At 45.6% G+C, this 21,164-nt stretch overlaps 1 protein-coding gene across 1 annotated transcript in view; it reads left to right on the forward strand.

Annotated features, from left to right (window-relative positions):
* Positions 1-21,164, forward strand: part of LOC106723320 (transmembrane protein 132D) — a 79,998-nt gene that overhangs the window by 43,807 nt on the left and 15,027 nt on the right. The gene's annotated exons all lie outside the window — the stretch shown is intronic.

Below are 21,164 nucleotides of genomic sequence, written 5' to 3' on the forward strand. Positions count from 1 at the left end.
TCTAAAATCCCTAAGTGACCTAGGAGCTCAAAGCCTCCTGCTGTTTGAGTAGGACTAGGGCTTCTGTGTCACTTCAGGCACTTTTGGAAACTTTACCCTACATCAAGGCATGGTTGGGTTTGGTATTATTAGGGATGCTCATTTGGTTTGGATCATGTCAAAAAAGGATGGCATAGCCAAGAGCCATGTTACTCTGGATACAAGGCAGGCAGCATTCCCTTGCAGAATGAAGCCTGGGGTCAGCAAAGCATTTATGCATGTGCATAACTTGAAGCGCAACTCTAGGTCCCAGGAAGTCACTGAGGCTTGAACAGATGCTTACATGCTGTGCTGAACCAGGATGGACTGCAAAATTGGGGCCATGTTCTGTAGAGACAAGCTGGCTTTTCCAAATTGGTATTACTAATGATGATGATAATCATGTTTAATTCATATATTTTTGCATGAGGAAAACTTTCATAGATGCTTAAATTCCCTTTTCGGAAATGACTTAGACATTTAGGGGCTTATACGTTGTTGGTAGTGAATCGGATGGAGGTTTCTAAATCACTAAAGCAGATGTGAAATTTTTATCCATTTTATGTATGTGTACATAATATACGTATGGGTGCACGTAGGGAAATACAGACATATGCATCCACCCCCACACACTCACATATATGTACATGGGCAATAAATAATACATCCAACCAAGTTAGGAATCAAGTTGATCAAATCTATGACAGCAGCATAAAAACTCTGGACCTCAGACTTCTTGACAATCCCAATGGAGATCTACACATAGTACCCATTCTTCTGTTTGTGTGATAATATTGAACTTCATCCTGCGCAAGCATGATTTATATTCTGTGGTCGGTAAACAGGCTATTTTTGATCAAACTCAGAATCAGGTTTTCTCAGTTTAGTGATAAGGAATAATTTCTATAAATAGGGTTGTGCTGTTTGAGGGAAGATGAACCAAGTGAGGGTGAAATGATGTGATATAACTCTTAGAGTAAAGTCTGTAAGCTTGTCTGTATGCTCACAATATATTTGGCTTCATCTTTTCTGCATTCCTGTATGTACACTAGAGACCCCCTCTTTCTCCTTTAATGTATATTATATGCTATTTTGTATTATCAACAATTCTGTTGATCTTTATGAAGAAATGATTAGTAACTCAGTATTGCAAATGTCTTGCATCTTTAAAGGTATGATAACATCAAAAAAAAATCTTCAGGAGGTGGAGCGGTGGTATTTAAATGTTATTTTCCCTAGAGTACAAAGCCAGATGCAGATTGAAAGCATTTTCATTAAATACAAAGGCCATAAAACAGCTTGTAGTTCTGAAAATACAGTAATGCCAGAAACATTGTCATGAAGGGGGAATTGCAGACATGACAAGGACAGATTGGCACATTTATGAGGTGAGTTGAGGGGAGAAGAAATGGCTAGCCAAATGCAAATCAAAGTGCAACATTTTTATTTAGATGAATGAATTTTGGGAAGCTTTAAAACCCAGGGAAAGTAAACAGAACTGGTGTCTCAGGGTTTCAAAATGAATGGTATCTCCTATTTCTGTGAGAAATGTATAGCATCAATTATGCACATCTGTTTTTGAAAAGACTTATTAAAACTCTTTGAGAAGTTTTATGAATGTCTCAACCACTGATACAAATGATGTGCATTCTGGAAAAAATGTCCCGTTTTGAGATTTATTATGGATGCTGTAAGTGCTCCCAACCTTGAATAAATCATTTCACATATTTTAACTACCTGTCTAGAAATTTTGAAATGCAGAAGTGACTTAATAAATAATTGATTGTTCAGAATAGGAGCAAATATCTGTATTGCACCCTTTGATTCCCAAACACAAGCTTACTAAGCCAGGCAGAAAAGTCACGTGACTTAAAATAGCATTGCAGGCTCTTATGATTTCATCCAAGGTTTACAAAAATAATGTCATGGGGCCTGAACCAGCACCCAGTAGAGGCCACTGAAAATTCCCACTGGCTTCACTGGGGTTTGTAACTTTACTGCTTTTTGAACATGAACAGACACATGTTCAGTGAATATGAGCTAGGCTCTCTGTGCTTCCCAGGTCCCGGGACTACTCTGCGCTGTACTACACCACTAGTTTTACTGAGAGCAGCCCTGAAGCTGCCTGTGTTTGTATCAGCTGCCAACTTCCACATCAGGCAGTTTTGGCAGCTGGAATGCTTTAGGAAACACAGCTGCCCTGGCCAGCCCCTTTTGACTTGCCAAGTTCCCTGCAATGCTGACTGTGCAGGGGATAGAGGGTGACACAGGACTGGCTACAATTATTCAATGACTTTAAAAATCCCTGGGACGCTGAGCAGCCTTGGTTTAGGATCATTTTGTGAGGCTAGAAGAAAGGAAATCTGCCTCTGTGCGCCCAGAATTGGGGTCCCTGATAGCTGTTTTTGAGACTAGTCTTATTTCAATTAAACTGTATTTCTCATTCCCATTGGCTAGTTAGAGGGAGATCAAGGGGTGCCTGCTATACAAAGTTACGTTAGATATTTAGATCAAATGGTGCCTGCTATACAAAGTTACGTTAGATATTGTGTTTTCATGTTCACATTGGCAGGATCAGAGCATTTTTGTTGTTGTCTGGTTATAGCATCAGTTGTCCAGTGTATAGAGTCTGCATCGCTTGTTATGTTCTGGATCAGATGTATGCAATAATGGAGCAAGAAGGAACCAACCTTCTTCAGGCACTGTGCCCAAAAGCTGGTCCAACCTACCTATAGAGGTGGTCCAGTAAAGATGTCGCAACAAAACCCTTTTTAATCAGCAGACAGTGAGAGACCTCTTTAATGCCACGGGCTGTGCTCAGGATCTTGCTTTCAAATAAAAGCAAAGGAGCAATTGTTCATTTTTTAAAAGAATATAGCTGCAGATATTGGAAGACCCTGGCTCAAAGCAGTGGCATAGTCAAGACTGATCAGAAGCAAGGCATGTTGACTTTAAGGTTTTCCAGTTGTAAGCATACTGAGTAAGGGATGCTTTGACAAGCTGTGGGTATGGACTAGAGCAGAGAAAGGCAGAAGACAGCAAGAGAGGCAGACACGCTTCGAGCCCCGAGAGGAAACAGAGAAGCTGGTCATTGGGCGTAAACTGGTTACAAAAGTAAGTTTGGGGGTTTCTGGGCAAGGAAACGACCTCCTGGTTTTTTCTGTTATGTTCAGGGAAGTGGGATGTTGAGCACATTCTTTGTAACCAAATAGCACTGCACAAAGGAACATACCCGATGCGTGTAATTAGTTTCCTCTCCTCCCCGAAACAGTCTTGCAAGGTCCCAAATATTAGCTAATTGTTGGAGTAAAAGGAGCTACATTGCTAACAGTGCTACTCTCCCAAAATAGCTAACCATTACTCTGCTGCAGTGTTACTCAAGTAGGCGGAGTTGATACTTCTGGATAATGTAGCTTTTTTTTTTCTTTAAAATAGGAAAATGTTCCTTCCCGCTGCGATTAGAAACACTTTCTGCTCTTTGAATTGCCTAATGAGCATGGATGTGGTGGTTTTAAAGGTTTACCTGATCTTCCATAATAATGACTAAATAATGTCTGTGAGAGCCCTAATAGGGCGATGGTTCTAATCTACAAGCCCTTGTAGTGTGTGTTGTTCATGGTCCTAAAGAGATTCATGGGTCTATTTACCATTGCTACAGAGTCGCTACGTTCTGAAATCATTCTGCTCGTTAACATCTGTGTCCTGGGCTATGATAACCGGGACTCGTTTTATTTTAACATTCCAGTTTTATAACCAGGGATATAAATCTGGGAGACGCTTGGGATCAGCTTCTGGGTTATCGGGTAGTGAGACCCGAGAGGATGCACTGGGTACTCAGGACTGTCTAAATCCCTGCACAACTGCTGCTCGCTGCCCTGCTTTCCCCCTCAAAGCTCTATTCTGTCCATACAGCAAGATGCCACCTGCCTGCCTGGCAGCAGTGGGGGGCACAAGTCCGTGCCACCAGCTCTGCTGCTGCCAGGTGGTTGGGGGCACCTCACCATGGTGGTGCAGCTGGTATGTGGCTCCCAGCTTGGAGCCCCAAGCCCACATCAGGTAGCCTGCATGCATCCCCCTCTGTGCACACATCTGGGGGGGCACATGCCCCCCATTCCCCCCTCCCCAGGAGTCCATGCAGCGGCAGGGAGCTCCCCCCCCCCGCCATAACCCCCCAGACAAGCCACCCATTGGCCCCGTCCTGCTCTCCCTGCTCCAACCCTGGGCCCCATACACTGCCCTGGCTGGGCAGAGCCCCCATCCCCTGCCCTATTCCTGCCATCACCATGGAGGCCTCAATCTGCACCCCCCCCCCCTGCATAGACTTACCTGCAGCCAACTGGGGGAACTGTCTAGGATGGTACTCCTGGCCTTGTGCATGTGTGCACGGGCATGTGGTGCCCCCGGTGTCCTGCTCCGTGAGTTCCAAGCAGCCCCTTGCACGCTGGAACTCTGCCAGCCTGCAACCGGAAACCAGCCATTTCCCACGGTGAACAGAAAACCCAGATCCCTGCACAATAATGGGAATCCAGGACAAATGCTATCCTGGAGTCATGCAGCCCAGGAATGGGACTTGATGTTTCCATTTCAGGACCATCTTGCCTAATTATGGAGGAGTGATCCTGCCCCCCTTCCCCCCAGCTTTCCCTAGGAAACCCCCCCAAAACGTTTCAGGTTATTTAAACAGCTGTGTTTAGACAAAATTGATATACTTTGCTTAACTTCAGACTTTGTAAAGTTTTCTATTATAATACAATGTACATAATAAAACAATTTGGAACAGAAAGTCAGTTCAAAACAAACAGTGAAACATTGCCACCATTATTGGAGCTTCTTTGCATCTCTAGCAACTTTTTGGAAAAATTGACCTGACTTTAGTTTCAGTGGGCTTGCATATTCTGGGGAAGTTTCTCTAGCCAGTCCTGAAACACAAGGGTTCATATCTCATACTTTGTATCTTTTTTTGAGCTGCAAAAGTTTCTTATATAAATGATAAATATTTTGTTATTTTAAGTCCCACTAAGCTCTTCCCTTTCATAGCACTTGGCGTTGTTGAGGTCCACTGCTCTTTATTGTTGAATTCTGGGGGAGGATTTCATTTTTCTCACATTTAAATTTGCTGCCTTTTAATTGTGTCTTACATCCCTGTATTCTTTTGCTAGGTGAGAGGGTAAACAGGACCACTTAAGTGACTTTCTCTATGTCATGCATTCACTTTCTTGTCAATTCCTATTTAGCCCTCTTCTAAACTAAATAGGGTCTAAATCTGTTCCCCAGGAAATCTCTCAGACCTTTAGCCATTTTTATTGCCCTGTGTGGCAGGTCCACGCCCCACTTACCGCATCGCCAGGCTCTAGGTGGCTGGTCTGCACACAGCTGCTCCAACACCCCACAGCTGGCAGTGGAACCGTAGATTGGTCTGGCTCCTCAAGGCCTCTAGGACAAAAGGAGCCAGGCCACTACACATTGGGGGCAGTGGGGGGGAAGAAAGAAGGAGGGAACACTTGCAGCACCTCCAGACACCTTCCCTGCGGCCGGCACAAGCCGGCAGGGCAACAGGCCAGTGGACTACCATAGGAGCCAGGGGATCGGAACTCGCCAAGACTGCACCTGTGCTGGATGTGGCCCACAGGTACACGCAGGGTGGCTAGGGTGGGACAGTGCATCCTGGGCCACCTCCAACCAGTCCCGCCTGGGAAGCAAACCCACCAGGGAGCCGGGCTACAGAGCTTGCCCTGCCATCACACCTTCAGGCCCTGAGACCCACGATTGGGGGCAAAGCCCCTAGGGGAAGCCAGGGCATGAGAAGTCACCCCATAGGGTGCTATCAGACATGGCCGGGGCCAGCCAATCCAGAGCCCAGTGCGCTTGGGGGTCACAGCCCCAATGCAAGAGTTACGTGACAGGTGCATGGTGTACCGTAGACATAGGGGAGGAGGTGCCGAAGAAGAGGTGCCCAATGCGGTGAGCATCACTGCCCTGCTGACCCACACCCCAGGGATAATTTCAGTTCTAGTATGGTTAAAGTTGTTCCTTTTCTGATTGGAAACACCTGTACCGCCAGCTGGGTAAGCGGGGTGGAGACGGACCACCCAGAAAGAGAAGAACATGCCCACAGCACATCCAGACCCATCAAAACCCAAGCTAGACACCTGAGTGGAAAGGGGTGGGGAGAAGGGGAGGTAAGGAGGCCCACACAAGAAGCAATACCTGAGGCACCTAGGGCTTGGAAGATGCTGAACAACATCTTTCAGTGGAACCTGAAGTAACACCAAGTCGTGGCAGGGGTGTAGATCCTGGTGCAGCATGCTTGGGTGGGCAGACCAGACCAGCAGCGACATGGTGAGTGTAGACCTGCCACACCCTGATCTGAAACTTCTCTCTTTGCTCTGTGAAAGATGCGATTGCCCTGAACATGGTATCGCAAGAGGTTCATGCACTTGAGTCAGGATTAATTTGATTGATTAATACTTGTGGCATTAATTTAGCTGATAAAAAACCCAATCATAGATGAAGCTCCCATTGTGCTAGGCACTGTACAAAAAGATGGCCCCTGCTATGCAAATTACAAACCATCAAACCAAACCAAAACAGCTTGCTGTGGGGGTTATCATGCTGTGCAGCTTTGCTGAATATTATGTATTTTTTAGTGATAATAAATGGAACTTGCTCATCTGTGATAGGGTGTTGCTGCAGGAAAATCTATGAATCCCTATGAAGCTGGTGTCTCTAAAATAACACTTTGTATTTACATGACATCTCCTATCTTAGCATCACAAAGCACTTCGCAGACATCAAGAAAGGGGGCCATTTGGAACATAAATTAGATAATGTCTTTAAAGTGCTTTGGATTTGAAAAGTGCTCTATAAGTGCTAAGTATTATTATTATCAGCTCTATTATTATTATTATTATTATTATTATTATTATGATAAACTAATTAAGCTTCAGAGCATCCCTACAAGATGAAGTATTTTATCCATGAAGAAGCTGAAAAACTGTGAATGCAAGGCACGTATTTCTAAGTGTGTCCACTCATCTTAGTTTCTTGTGTTTGAGGCCCAACTTGATGCATCAAAGGCTGCATTTCCAAAAAACAGTGCACTTGCATCCACTTTCAAGGAGAGCTTTGGGTGTAGAGCACCTTAAAAATCAGGACACCTGGATCAAATAGTTTGTCCTGTATGGGTCCTATGCTACCCTATTCACTGGCAAAATTCCCACTGACCTGATGAGACACAAAGGCAATTGGTGATGGGGGTGGAGAGGACAAAGCTGAACTCTTCAATGAATTTTTTGCATCTGTATTCCTAGACACAGACCAAGACAAATCTCCCAATTGGATTATAGATAGACACAGGAGAGACACCAGCCCACCAACTGTTAGCACAGACTTAGTGAAGGGGCACTTGGAGGGGCTGGATGTGTTCAAGTCAGCGGGCCCGGATGAGCTTCATCCAGGGGTGCTGAAGGAATTGGCCGATGTCATAGCACAGCTGCTGGCACAGCTGTTCGAACACTCGTGGTGCTCCGGTCCAGTCCCAGAGGACTGGAAAAGCGCTAATGTGGTCCTATTTTCAAGAAGGGGAGGAAGGAGGATCTGTGTAACTACAGACCGGTTAGTCTCACCTCTGTCCTTGGGAAAACTCTGGAAAAAATCATTAAGGATCACATTTGTGGGAGCCCAGCAGGGGAAATAAAGCTGAAAGGAAATCAGCACAGGCTCATTGCAGGTAGATCCTGCCTCACTAACCTTGTTTCTTTTTATGACCAGGTCACAAAATGCTTAGACATAGGAGTTGAGGTAGATGTCATCTACCTAGACTTTAAGAAGGCCTTTGATACAGTATTGCATTCCATTCTCATAAATAAATGGGCAGCCTGTGATGCAGACGATTACATAGTCATGTGGGTAGCAAATTGGCTTAGGGGTTGCGCCCTGAGACTAGTGGTGGATAGGTCGATATCGACCTGGAAAGATGTGGGCAGTGGAGTCCCACAAGGCTCAGTCCTTGGAGTGGTGCTATTCAATGGCTTCATCAGTGACTTGGACGAGGGCATAGAGAGCACCCTGTCCAAGTTCACAGATGCTACCAAATTATAGGGCAAAGTTAACACACCAGAGGGTAGAGAACAGACCCTGGTGGTTCTGGACAGATTGGAAAAGTGGGCAGAATGGAATATGATGCAGTTCAACAAAGACAAGTGCAAAGTGCTGCACCTGGGCAAAAAGAACCACCAATTCGCTTCTAGGCTGGGGGAGGACCTTCTCAGCAGCACAGCAGTGTAAAGGGATCTTGGAGTCATAGTTGACTCCAAGATGAACATGAGTCATCAATGTGATGAAGTGATCAACAAGGCTAAGCGCACTTTATCATTCATTAGCAGATGCATGACGAACAGGTCCAGAGAGGTGATGCTTCCCTTCTATGCGGCACTGGTCAGGCCACAGTTGGAGTACTGCGTCCAGTTTTGGGCGCCGCATGTCAAGAGGGATTCAGAGAATCTTGAGAGGGTTCAGAGGCCGCTCATCTGATCAGAGGCCTGCAGGCAAGGGCCTATGAGGAGAGATTCAGGGACCTAGATCTCTTCAGCCTTTGCAAGAGAAGGCTGAGAGGTGATCTTGTGGCTGCCTATAAATTCATCAGGGGAGGGCAGCAGGGAATAGAGATGTTGTATTTACTCGGGGCGCCCCCAGAGTAACTAGGAACAATGGCCACATATTGATGGAGAGCAGATTTAGGTTGGACTTCAGAAAGAACTTCTTTACAGTAAGGCTTGCTAGAATCTGGAACGGGCTTCCAAGGAGGTGGTGGTCTCCCCTACCTTGGGGGTCTTCAACAGGAGACTGGACAAGCATCTAGCTGGGGTTGTCTGACCCCAGTGCTCTTTCCTGCCCAGGGCAGGTGGTCAGACTCGATGATCTACCGAGGTCCCTTCTGACCCTAACATCTTTGAATCTATGAATACAATGTCCAGATCCCCCTCCTGCTGCTCCCTCCTCCGATTTGTTATGAGCATGTTTGGACATTAAATGACTTGCGCAAAGTCACTGCTGCTGAAGTCCCAGGTTTCCTTTAGCAGAAATATAATTATAGTTATGTAGGTGTCTGACTTCCATTCTGCATCGTTATTCTAGTCTGTGTGTGTATGTGTGTTGGCAGGAGACCTCCCACATACTTCTTCATTTACTGATATAATAATAATCTTTTGGTTTCAGGACATAGTTGAACTTTTCCAAACTTAAACAACCATTCTAATACATTCTTTGAATAAGGTTTCCCTCAATTTATGTGGGTTCTTTATATGCAAATTTGTTCTTATGCAATGAGCATCTTTAGACCCATAATTTGTTGTATGTGAGGTAAATTCACTCTTACGCGATCAGCATAGACACGCCTCCCCCAAGCAGGTAAGTCTGTGGGGGGAGGGGAAAGGGCCGTGGCCCCACTCACCCCAGCCCCAGCTGCAGCAGCCTTGGGAGCGGCCGGCACCAGCTGCCTGCAGCTGCTGGGCTGCACCATGCTCCGCCTGTCCCCACACACCTCTGCTCCACCTGTCCCCACACACCTCTGCTCCTGGGCTGTGCCATATCTGGCGCAGGCAGCGAGTGTCAGCTGCTCCCAGGACTGCTAGCTTTTTTTTTTCTTTTCTTTTTTTTGCACACCCACCTTAGGCTGAAAAGTGTTTTCCTCCAATGTTCTTGGTTTAATGAAACTTCACTTTTGACTTTTGGAAGAAAGTTCTGAATTACAGCTTCCTAACTGGCTTCACAGCTACTTTGCTGTCTAAGTAACTTTACGTTACATGAAGCAAGGAAAAAGAACATTTCCGATATCTTGCTGAAATTAATTCTGAGACAATTTATAACCAGTGAGTGCATCTGCACATACTATTAGCATGCAGCAATAAACCCTAGTGCATATCGCGCTGGAGTTTATTGCTCCTGGGTGCTGCATTTGCACATGCACCTGGGATTGCAGCACATTGGGCTGCATTAGAGCAGCCCCAGCGGGCAGGGGGTTGGGGGATTAGCTTGCCAGCCTGGGGCTGCTCTGACTCAGCTCAGTGCGCTGCAGAGGGGCTGACTGGGGTCCAAGGGTGCTCTAGAGCAGGGCTAGCCAGTAGGCAGCCCCTTCACTAAAGCACCCTTGTGCCCCAGCTAGCCGGGTCAGTGTCTACATGTGCGCTGCTGTGCATAAAAAAAATTCAGCGCACAGGGCAGTATTTACAAGTACTATCCTGCTGTGCAATTAATTAGTTTAATTGCACAGCAATTAGGGCTGCACGTATAGATGCTAGATGTTTCCTGCAGAGCTGATTAGTCTACTCTGCAGTAAACGTCTCATGTAGACGCATCCAGTATCATTCAAAACAGAAAAAGCAGGGGGCAGCAGAATAATATACACAGGTATAGCAATGTGATGTGGAGAGATGGTACAGAAGAGCTCTTTCTATTCTCTACACACTCTTATGACCTAATGGCTTGAGCTCTGAGCTGGAATCCAGAACATTTCAACATCTCGGGGTTTCCATTGACTCCTTGGCTACAACTCATTTTTAAAACGAGCGTCTTACTAGTTTCTTCTTTCATATCATGGGGTAATTAAACCTACCACTCAACAGCATTGGGAGAAAAAATTAATATTTGAAGATGAAAAGTACTAGACAGCTTTGTTATCATTAGTCTAATTATTTTATTAGCATAGTATTACAGAGATTTAAAGACCATTAAAGCCTCTCTATGACTTTGAAAGGGATTGTAAATTTCACATTCGGTAAATTCTTCAAATCACGGCATTAAAAATTTGGCTATAAATTTGTATTTTGTCGCTATTTAAGGCGGCCTTTTAACTACCACATTCCTTTGAGTAGAAGAAGCCTCTGGATTACATTTTTTCACTCAGTTTAAGGAAAAAACAAAGCTGCAAATAAAGACACGTTTACAAGGATGCAGCCTCTGCATCCATCTAAGCGCGTTTTACTTTTTTCTTATTTATTTTTACACTCAGATTTAAGATCCCAACCATTTTCCGAAGAAACATTTTTATATTAGAAAAGTGTGCTGTGTATTTGAAGGCACATGAAAAGGGAACATTGTGTTTGGGTGCCACCCGCATTAATAGCATTTATTTGTTGTTTTAATCGAGCCTTTGTTCAAGGAGAGCCAGTCTTTGAGAAAGCATTGTCGTTCAGATCAGGCCAGAGCCAAACTGTCAAGGGATGCTGGGCGAAAACTATTAGCTTTCCCTTCGGTGCAAGTAATCACTTGTTGGGCTACTTGCACATATGGTAATAGCTCTGTTATGGTACTACACTGCCTAGCAAAATGAGTGACCCATTTTTCCCAAACCTTGCTCCGGCAGGTTTTAAACGGCGATCGACCCTGTTCTCTGATTCTTCAAGGACAAACTGAATGAACATTTGACACCAGATAATTCATTCCAGCTTTATATACCATAGTCGTTGCATACCTGCTAAAACAGATAACATGTGCTAAATGTATTGCTTGCATCTGACACTCTCCAGCGCTGTCCATGGCTCTCCTCCCTTTAGTTACTTCGTTTACAACCAGGTATAGGGAAAGTTAATGAATACACCATCTTCCAGGCTTCCAGCACATGCATGAATATGTATAGTGGTCGTCCTGTCAGAAACACAGTCTCCTAGAGGGAAGGTCTTCAAATGAGGCTTCACAGTGGCCTGTCAAATAAAATCGTTTGTTGTGTTTCTAGACGTAGCATGTTAATAAATGTCCTCCAGCCATTGCCCTCTGACTTCGCACAGGTCCCTGTGGGAGAGATTAAGGACTTTATTTAGCAAAAGCCTAATGTTGGTTATAAGACCTTGGGGCTGTTTAGAGGACTATCCCCCTCCTCTACACATACTTGCCTCCCATTTCTGCAGAAAACTGTTCCCTAAAGTTTCCCTGCAGCAGGCATCCTGGCTAACACCAGCCCTTGACGTGGGGATCTCCAGTTGAGCATTTAAATCTTGATTTCGAGGTAGGCTTTCACGCTGAAGGGCTGCAAGAAACCTTTATTCTTTAGAGCCTGGGGTCAGAGTGGGATATATGGCATGTCCTGGCCTGTGCGCTCTTCCCCAAATCTGGCTCTGTCACAGCTGGGAGCTGTTCCCTGGGCTGTGTGTAGCATTAGGATACAAGAGAGAGCAACCCGGGGTACAATACACAGCTTTTCATTTCTGGCACGATCCAGATGATTTACAAGCTTTCTCGTGAATCTAATACCATCCTCTTGGACCGTTTTCTTAAATGGTGACTGATTTTATTTTTTTAGGTTTTTTTTAATTTTTTGCAACTGGGATTACTAAACTCTTTACCCCCGGTGACTATTTTTTATACGTCTGCTTTCTATCTAAGAAAGAAAAGCAATATGTCAAAAAGGGAGAGCAAGAGAACAAGGGTTTCAGCAGTCTGTTATCAGCAGCCAGCATTCCAGCCAACAGGAGAAGGAGTTTTAATAAAATATATTGCATTTCTCTTTCTATGCTCCCCCCCTGCTGAGAGAGCCGTTCTTTGCACTGGAGAGAGGAGCCGGGCTGCTCTTTCTTCCTCGAAGCCTCGTATTGGAAATCCATAGCAGTTAAGTTAGATGGGAAATTTTTAAGTGGGTCACAGGGCAGCGGGAGGGTGCCGGATTGACAACCCAGCAGCATATCGGAGCCGGAGGCCGAGCACAGGTAGCCAGGATAGGACTGCTTACATTCAGGTTTTGCCAGCGTGAAGAAACGACCCCAACCCCGCTCGGCTGATCCCCACGTTGGAAGTTACTGCAGCCCAAAAGCAGAAGTGAGCGTGTCCGGCCTCCTGGGACAAAGGGAGGAATTAAGAGCAGAGGATTCCCCCAGACGCACTCCTAGCTAACCCCTCCTGCCCCTGGCACGCTAATAGCACTGGGCTTTTCATAGGTAGACCCTGTATGTCTCAGGAGATAGGTGTACCCTGGCTTCTCCGGCGTCCAGCCCTGGCTTGAGCACAAAGGGAAGTGCTGGGCTGCAGAGGAGCAGGCAGGGTTGGCCACTCTCTTCTCATAGCAAGCGCTGCCTGGATGGGATTCCCCAGCCCCTTCGCGGACCTTGGGCTGCTTCGACCACAGTTGTAGCCCGTGGGTCAGGGACAGATCTAAAAATCCTGTTCACGAATCCTGCCCCTCCCCTCACCCCAATATAGTTGGGCTTACAGCTGTGAAATAATCATCGTTGCTCTTGCCTCGCAGCACACAAGTCACATCACAGTCAGTTCCCTCGCAGTAGGGTCTGAGACGCCAGGGGCCTGTGTTTAATTAGTCTCTCTGAAAATCGCCTCCAGTCGCATGGCTTCAAAGAGGCTTGCACAAAGCGGCATGCAGCAGGGTGTGACACGCAGCGCCACTTTTATTGTGGGCTTGGAATCGGCCTTCAAAGGGACCTTTGTATTAAGAGTCTGTGTGGGAAGTGGCTAATGACCTGCTAATTCCAGTGCAGTCGAATACGCTGCAAGCCCGAGTCCTCCTGTGCCCTGGACGCCCTTGATTCATCATGTAGGCCCCGGCCATTTGCAAGCAAAATGGGATGGATTCAGAATTGTAGTATTGCACACCCATTTTTCACAGGTATAAATGCATATGCTGGATGTAGAAGACCAGAGAAACCAGCAGTGTTTGTGCACACGCATGTGTGTGCGTGTGTGTGTGTACGTGCATGTGTACAGACGAGATACAGCTAGAAAGGCAGTGATTTTAAACCAGGTGCTAGAGGGACTTTTCCTAGCAATGTGTCAAGTGACAGAGCTGCAGGTGGGTGACACCCAGCACTTTACTTCCCCCCCATTTTATACAGTTTTCCCTCGCTTTATGCGGGTTCTGTATGTGCAAATTCGCTCTTGTGCAATGACCCTTTTTAGACCCAAAATTCATTGTATGCGAGCTAAATTCACTCTTATGCAATCGGTGCAGTGGCAGCCCGCAGTGTGCAGTGTGTTGTGGGAGTGATGTGCACCCAAATATAGTCTCTGGTGTGGATCTGTGCTCCTCGCTCGCTGTCTGCGGCACGTGTTTCTGTAGTTGGCAACCCCAGTATGGCTTCTAAGCATCCCTCTAGCTTATCCCCTACCCCTCTCCGCTGCTGGTGGGTACCAAAATTGTCTTGTAAAAGTGGTAGAAATGAGTCTGGGGATCAGTACAGTTGAGGTCTTGGAATGTATCCCTATTTCTTACATTGTGAAGTGGGCTCCCTTTATGTGAATTTGAGTTATGCACCATTTTCCAGGAATGCATGTACAGCATAAAGCGAGGGAAACCTGGAAATATATTACCTTGCACTTACCCATTAAGCAGGGCTGGGCTGGCTCAGTGTTTGTGCTGGACCCCTCCAAAAAAAACCTCCCTGCCATGCGAGTGACTTGCAAGCGATGGTACTTCCTTCTGGCATTGGAACCGAGTCAGGGTCCCAGCAATACAGCCTTTCAAATAATGCATAAATCTAAACTTAACATCTGACACCTTGTGGTAAAGATCGGGTGCAATTTGTGTAAGGAACATTAATGCCGCTGCTCTAGCCAAATACTAACCCAACACTTTGGCAACTTTAATCCAACCTGCTATGGCAGTCGGATAGGTCTGAACTGTGGCTTGGATTGCGTGCCTACAGAAGGGAGAAGAACTTTCCTGCTGTCTCACAGTATTTTATGATTTCTGTCCCTTAGGCTGAACTGCAGGAGAACAGAGCTCAGTACAGGGCAGTGGGTTACACTCAGTGAGCACCTCCATTCTCCTTGCTGATCCCAGCCTCTGAGCTGGAAAATCAATTTTGTAGACACCAGGAGATGTAGTCATGTTTTCTGAATGAGGTATGTCTTTAAGCAAAAAAAATCTGGATTTTGCTCAAGTTAGTAAACTCTTATATAGGGAGGGGGTGACCTCTCCTTGCTCCAGCTTCTTTGTGATGCATTAAAGGCCTTGAATCTAGCCAAGAGAGAAATTCCACGATGAAGAAACCTAGGCGCAGAGCCACAGATGGCACTCCAGGACCCTTTTGCAAACAGTTTAAGGAGCATGTGTTGGGATGGGGCTGAAGTTGGAGGTGCTGGGCTGTCCCCAGTACTAATGCAACTAATTTAGCACAGGCCAGGAGAGACTGCTGTAACTTAGGCATCCAGAGTTCTCCTGTCCCGGTCCCAGGAGCAGCCCAGAATCAGAAGGGCAAAAGGAAAACATTCATTTTGCTGTTCTACAATTAATTTGCAGCTCGTTTGTACTTGCATAGTAAACTATGTACTTGACCCCTCTGTGCTGGGTCAGCTGTGCTAGCCTTTGCAGAAGTGGAGCAAGAGTGGAGGTGGAAGCAAGGTGCCTGCCTCTTCTGGGAGCCCCAAGGAGATGTGTGCCCCCACTTACTCGCACGGTCCTTGGAGATATGCAAGGGTAGTGAGTGGGAGAGTCTTTCACTTTTTGTCTTCTCTACCTGAGTTGCCCGCTGGGTTTTAGCAATCTGCACACTGTGAGTACCTCCAATGGGGCTTGATGGGAAAGATACCAAGGAGCGTACGTGTTAATTGTGAAGTTAAGTCTATCGAACCCATCCCCAGCTAACAACAAACTTCTTGCACAACTGATTCTGGGACCCAGACATCCGCTCAGCAAGTAGCGCAGCAGTTAATTGTTCAGAGGAGATACTAAGCAAACAGGCCCGGGGATTTTACTGGGTCTGAGCGACAGCTTAATCCCTAGGTAGACTATTAATTTCCTTCTTACTACAACCATATGGGTTTCCCATGCTGAACAGTCGTGTTATGCTGTGTTGTAAAAACCTGAATATCTAATAGAAGCATGGGGATTCCTGACACCACAGCTCACATTTCTTACAGTTTAAAGAATGAGGCAAAAGCAATTTCTGATCAGGTGATGGTTTAGATTATCTTCCTGCATCATTCTGTCCCTAAGGGACTCTCTGCAATTTCCCCTCTTTGTACCCTGCCATCCAGCCTGTTCCATTTGTTCTATCAGTCCCTGGCATTTGTAATTCACCCATCACTTGAGCATTTTGAACACAAAAGATACGGTTTCTGTGGCTACATCCCATTTGCCATAGCACTTCATGGCTATAGTGATTTGTTTTCTGTCTGCCATTCGCAAATTCATACACAGAGATCAAATTTTCCAAAGGGATGATAAGGTTTTGTGTCTGACTTAAGATGTATTTACAGTAGGACCAAACAGCTGAGGTTCCCAGTGACACCGTGGGAGCTGTGTGGACTCAGCATCTTTGGAAATCAGGCTGATCATCTCTTCTTGTAGCACAACATGGCTATTTTTGACATTTTTGGACCTATGTGTATTATTGGGGTAGGGCAGAGGCGTAGCTGCACCATAATATCTTTGCAGTGGGCAGAAACAGGTGGATGGAGCACTGTTCTTAAGTGGTATGTCCTTTCTCACCATTCAGTTCACGCACATGAGAACAATTGAGAGGCAACCACAGTCTTTAGTAGCCTGTGCTGCTGATGTCCTTACCACAAAACAATAAAACAGCTTACATGTAGTATGGTAATGCCTGTGAGCCCCAGCCCTGGAGGTAGCGTGCAAGGCGCAGCACAAATAGAGGACACAAGGTTAGCTCCTGCACCACAGAGCTCAGAGTGGCTCCTTCTATCGTACCGTATCCTGATGCTCTGCCTGCCGCATAACTGCGGTACCCTCCACCTGCAATCTTCACTGGCCATCACCATAATCTTCGTTTTAAAAATGGGTTGTTTTACAGCAATGATTTAAATTAATAGATAAGGACAACAAACCCTAGTCAAGCCAAAAACAAGTGAGTTCTTCGGTGAAGTTGAGCACTGGGGTGTTACTGCTCCTCACCCCAAGCCTCTATAGCTTTACTGTGCACCTCTTGCTAACACTTATATATTTCTCCTTAGATAAGCGAGAAATTCTATGGTGTTGTCATTAATCTTATAAATAGTATCTTCATCTCAGGCAATTTCTGTCATGTCAACTCAGTGGATTTTTAACAGGAGTACGCTAGGGCTGTTGCTGTTTCTGAAGATCAGTTTTTCTGTACAGACAAGGGCCATTGCAGTCTATTTATTAAAAGACTTTGTAGTCCCATATACCCCCCAAAATAGGCGATATAATTCTGGTTGCTTTCAATTCCAAGCTGTGTTCTAGGAGATGTATAACATTTAACCGTATCATATACAGCTAATATATGGACATTGCTAGGTCACTCATGACAGATTTGCACCCTGACTCCCAGATCACTAATATGCATTGTAATCTCACTTTAGCAGACCTAGTCCTATAGTTCAATAAAGCTGAGCATTGTATTCTGTGTGGAGAGACTCACAACTCCCAGTCTCATCTCCTCCAAGATTGCAAAGCATAAATAGGATGAAATAGTCCAAGGGGCATTGCATGAATTGTTGAGGTTAGATGAGATGAGTGGCTATTATTAATATTGTTCCTCTTGGAGATTTATATATGGAGAGAATTACCAGCTGCTGTACAGGGCAAGGCATCCCTGTGCAGATAAACTATGCTATCTCCTTGCTGTCCCTGCAATATGGCTTTTACTTGGGAAGGATGTTTGTGGGTGATATCTTTTATTGAACCAACTGCATGGTTGAGATAGACTTGGACAAACTGTTGGATTTTACAGTACACTTCCTCAGGGCTCTGTAGTCAGGTACCCAAGTCTCTCCCAACCATGTAGTAGGTCCAATAAAAAATATCACCCACAGGTCACCTTGAGAAGAACATCTTGCATTCGAAAGCTTGGCTAACTTTAAATGTGCTGTAATATATGATAGGATTAAGTGCTGGGGGTGGATTATGGAGACGCCACATGACTTTTTTCCTCCCCTTTTTGTTTGTGCCCTAGATTAAGGACACAAGATAATTTTGGACTGTGTAGTTATTGTATTAATTGCACTCCCTTCTGCATCAGCGATTCCACTCATCTACAAGGGCTGGCCTACAGCAGAACTCCTTCCTGCTATTATTTAGGAAATGTTGCTTTGGGAACTGCTAGCACAGATGACAGAAAGAGCGGTTAAATACGTCACAAAATATATATATTTATCCAACATGATTATATATAGAGAGCAAAAAATCCTGTTGGAATAGCTCACTGAATGCCCACTTCATAACAATCAAAACTAGCTATTTTTTTTTCTATTAAAGCATCTGTGCCTAACAGCTTTACTGTATACATATTCTATACAATGAACATGTTCCTGTAAACCTTAAAGCAGCTCTATTTAAAATCAACACAACTGCTCCCTGGACTGAGGACTTACTCATGTGGGTAACAATTTTCCAAATCATGCTCTACCTTTTCTGTGTATAATCTGAACATCTGATGTACGTGTCATTGAATAGAGGCCAAATATAGTAAAAAGAGCCCAATAGTCTTTCTCACCTTTTGCCATAAGCAACAGTGTGATGTTGTTAAACCCAAGAAGTGGTTGCATTTTAGTGGTCAGTAAAGGGATTCCTGTCCTGTGGTCAGTAAAGGGATTCCAGTATTGGATGTCTACAAAAAAAGATTTTATCTGCAGCCTTCAGAAGTTGCTAGGGAACAATGCTGACACATTTTCACTGATTAGCTTAAGTTTTTCCTGTTGAAGTCCTGCTTTTGGTTCATATTGGAGTCTCTTATCACTCCATATCATGTAAAAATTTGCAGATCAAATTCTGGACGAGCGTAGAACTATACTTCTTGTGAAGCTTCTCCATAGAGCCGTTCTTTATACCACCTCAGCATATCTCGCTATACTCCAAGCATGTTATACCTTTCAGAGGTTTCACCTCCACACAGGGATAAAATTCTGATCTGTCTGGTCACTAAGCAGTGGTTCCACACCACAAGCACTGGCAGAAGTAACATGTATCACATGATTGGACCCCTGAAAGCACTCTACTGCCGTGCCATGATAGAAGTTCATGACTGCAGAGTGCTTTAAAAGTGTGTCATCGTGCAACAAATTAACCCTCATCTAATGCGGGTTCAGATGAAGGTGCTCCAAAGTGGAGCATCTTAGGGAACTTCTGTCAGTCCCTGCGTGCAATCAGGGCTGGACTGATGCAGCCTGGCTCTGCTCTTGTGCTGTCTGCAGGAAGGGAGGGGAGATGAGGGAGCTGTGGACTGAGGGGGAGTGGGTGGAATTGGAGCCCCCCCACCGCAAGGCCCCCCCAGCCCTCTCCCCCTCCAGCTGAAGCTGGGAAAACCTAGCCCTCAGCTCCCTCCCCTCCCCTACCCCCTTTCCTTCCTGCACACAGCCATGGAGCTGGAAGGGAAGGGAGGGGTAGGAGAGAGAGGCTGCAGGCAGACATTTGCTCTGCTGGATCAGCTCTAAAGTGGAGCTCAATTCTCCCCTTCCCCCACTCCATCCTCCCCCCTCCCAACAACAAACCAAAACCCAACAGCAAACAACTGTTGGGTCAGAGGCATCACTCTAACTCATGGCACTTTCTGTAAAGCACCATGAGTTAAAGCGGGGAGCTGCATGTCTGTCGGTGCCCTATGTGAGCTGCAGGAAATGCACCCTTACAGGAACATTACTCATGGGACACATGGTTGAGAAGTTCTGGTTCTGTCCAGGAGCAGGCAGTGGTGCACCTACATACTAATAAAGATTACACTTCCATAAAATATTCTGTGATTCTTTAAGATGAAGCCTGCTGCATGTGTGAGGTATCATTTTTCTTGCTATATTCAATGTAGACTTAGTCCTAAACCTCTCACTGGGTCTCAGCTGCAATTTGTAGGGTTTGCTCATTCAAACCAAGAAAACAGAGGTCTGTTTTGGGAGGGGGTTGTTGGTTAAACAGCAAGCACCAAGCAAACAGCAGCTAATATATAGATGTCAGGATTGGAGGGACTGGGCACTGGGTATAGGTCTGCTTGAGTCAGTTCAGTCAGGGATAATCTTCACAATTCTGGCAATTAAAGGCAGTCTGTAGATGAGATTTCCATGGTGAATTAAATCCTGCAGGAAAGCCTTCCTCCCACATATTTGGAGACAGCATCCCTAGTACTTGGTGCCCTAGACTGGGGCTTGGGATATGGGTGCTGCTCCCAGTTTTGCCACTGGTCTGTTGTGAGAGGTTGGGTGAGTCACTTCAACTTGCCCGCTTTGTAAAAGAGGACTCATGCCACTTCTACGCTCACTGCATAGTCTCTCCAAGCCTGGCAGCCCCGCTGTGGCTGCTGGCTTGCTTTCTGCAAATCGCTTTGCTATCTGAGCATGACAAGCGCTGCACCCACCCAGTACTGCCATTGTGCCCACCCCTTCCCCACGTGTACATCTGCTTTTGTAAATCCCTAGGGGCTGCAGGCTACTTACTGCTGTCCAGGCTGATGAGCAGCTTTGTTTCTATTCAACTTTGGTTGAGGGGGGGAAGGGTTAAAACTACTTTAGGGAAAAACTATTTCAGATCTTGCTTCCTGTTCTTGCATATATTTTTGGCTGTAGTCAGAAGCAAACTGATTCCCTAACTACCTTAGACCAGCAGGCAGCCCTGTTTAACTCTGCCTATCATGGCTATAAATAAGCAAGCTCCTCCATCCCTTTGAACGCATATGTATTCTGTCTAGTGTTGTAGCACAGAATTGTCCAATTATCCATTGCTGGTCGGAAAAATGCCATGCAGATGTGAAAGATGTTAGCGATTCGCTGTTACCGGGCTGCATTTGTGGGTGGTCTCTGGGTAAACAGAGCAGGATCCTTTTGAAATTGGCCTCTAACTACCAGCAGCCCAAAAACAACATTTTTCTGAAACCGCCTGAATGTTGAGTTCATCATTCCTATGGATATGAGGCTATTGTTAGGGTTGTGAATTTGTCCCTTAGGATAGTAAAACTTCATCACAGTATCCTTGGTTGTAAACACCATGACTGAGAGCAGTGGTATCTTGATTAATGCCAGGAATGAGGTTTTTGCTTGCTTGTGCATCTGTGTCTGTAATGTCTGCTGTAGGTATGATGGCATTTTCCTTTCCCTGCACTGTTCAGAAACCCATGTTGCTCCATGCGCAGTCAGCTTGATGAACCCAGCAGGCCAGTGCTACCAGTATCCAGTATGCTATGCATAATACATGCAGAACTGATCCTGACCTTCCTTCATGGCAGAAGGTACAGCAGGGTGGC

Source organism: Alligator sinensis, unplaced genomic scaffold, assembly GCF_000455745.1.
Source record: "Alligator sinensis unplaced genomic scaffold, ASM45574v1 scaffold628_1, whole genome shotgun sequence".
Classification (NCBI taxonomy): domain Eukaryota; kingdom Metazoa; phylum Chordata; order Crocodylia; family Alligatoridae; genus Alligator; species Alligator sinensis.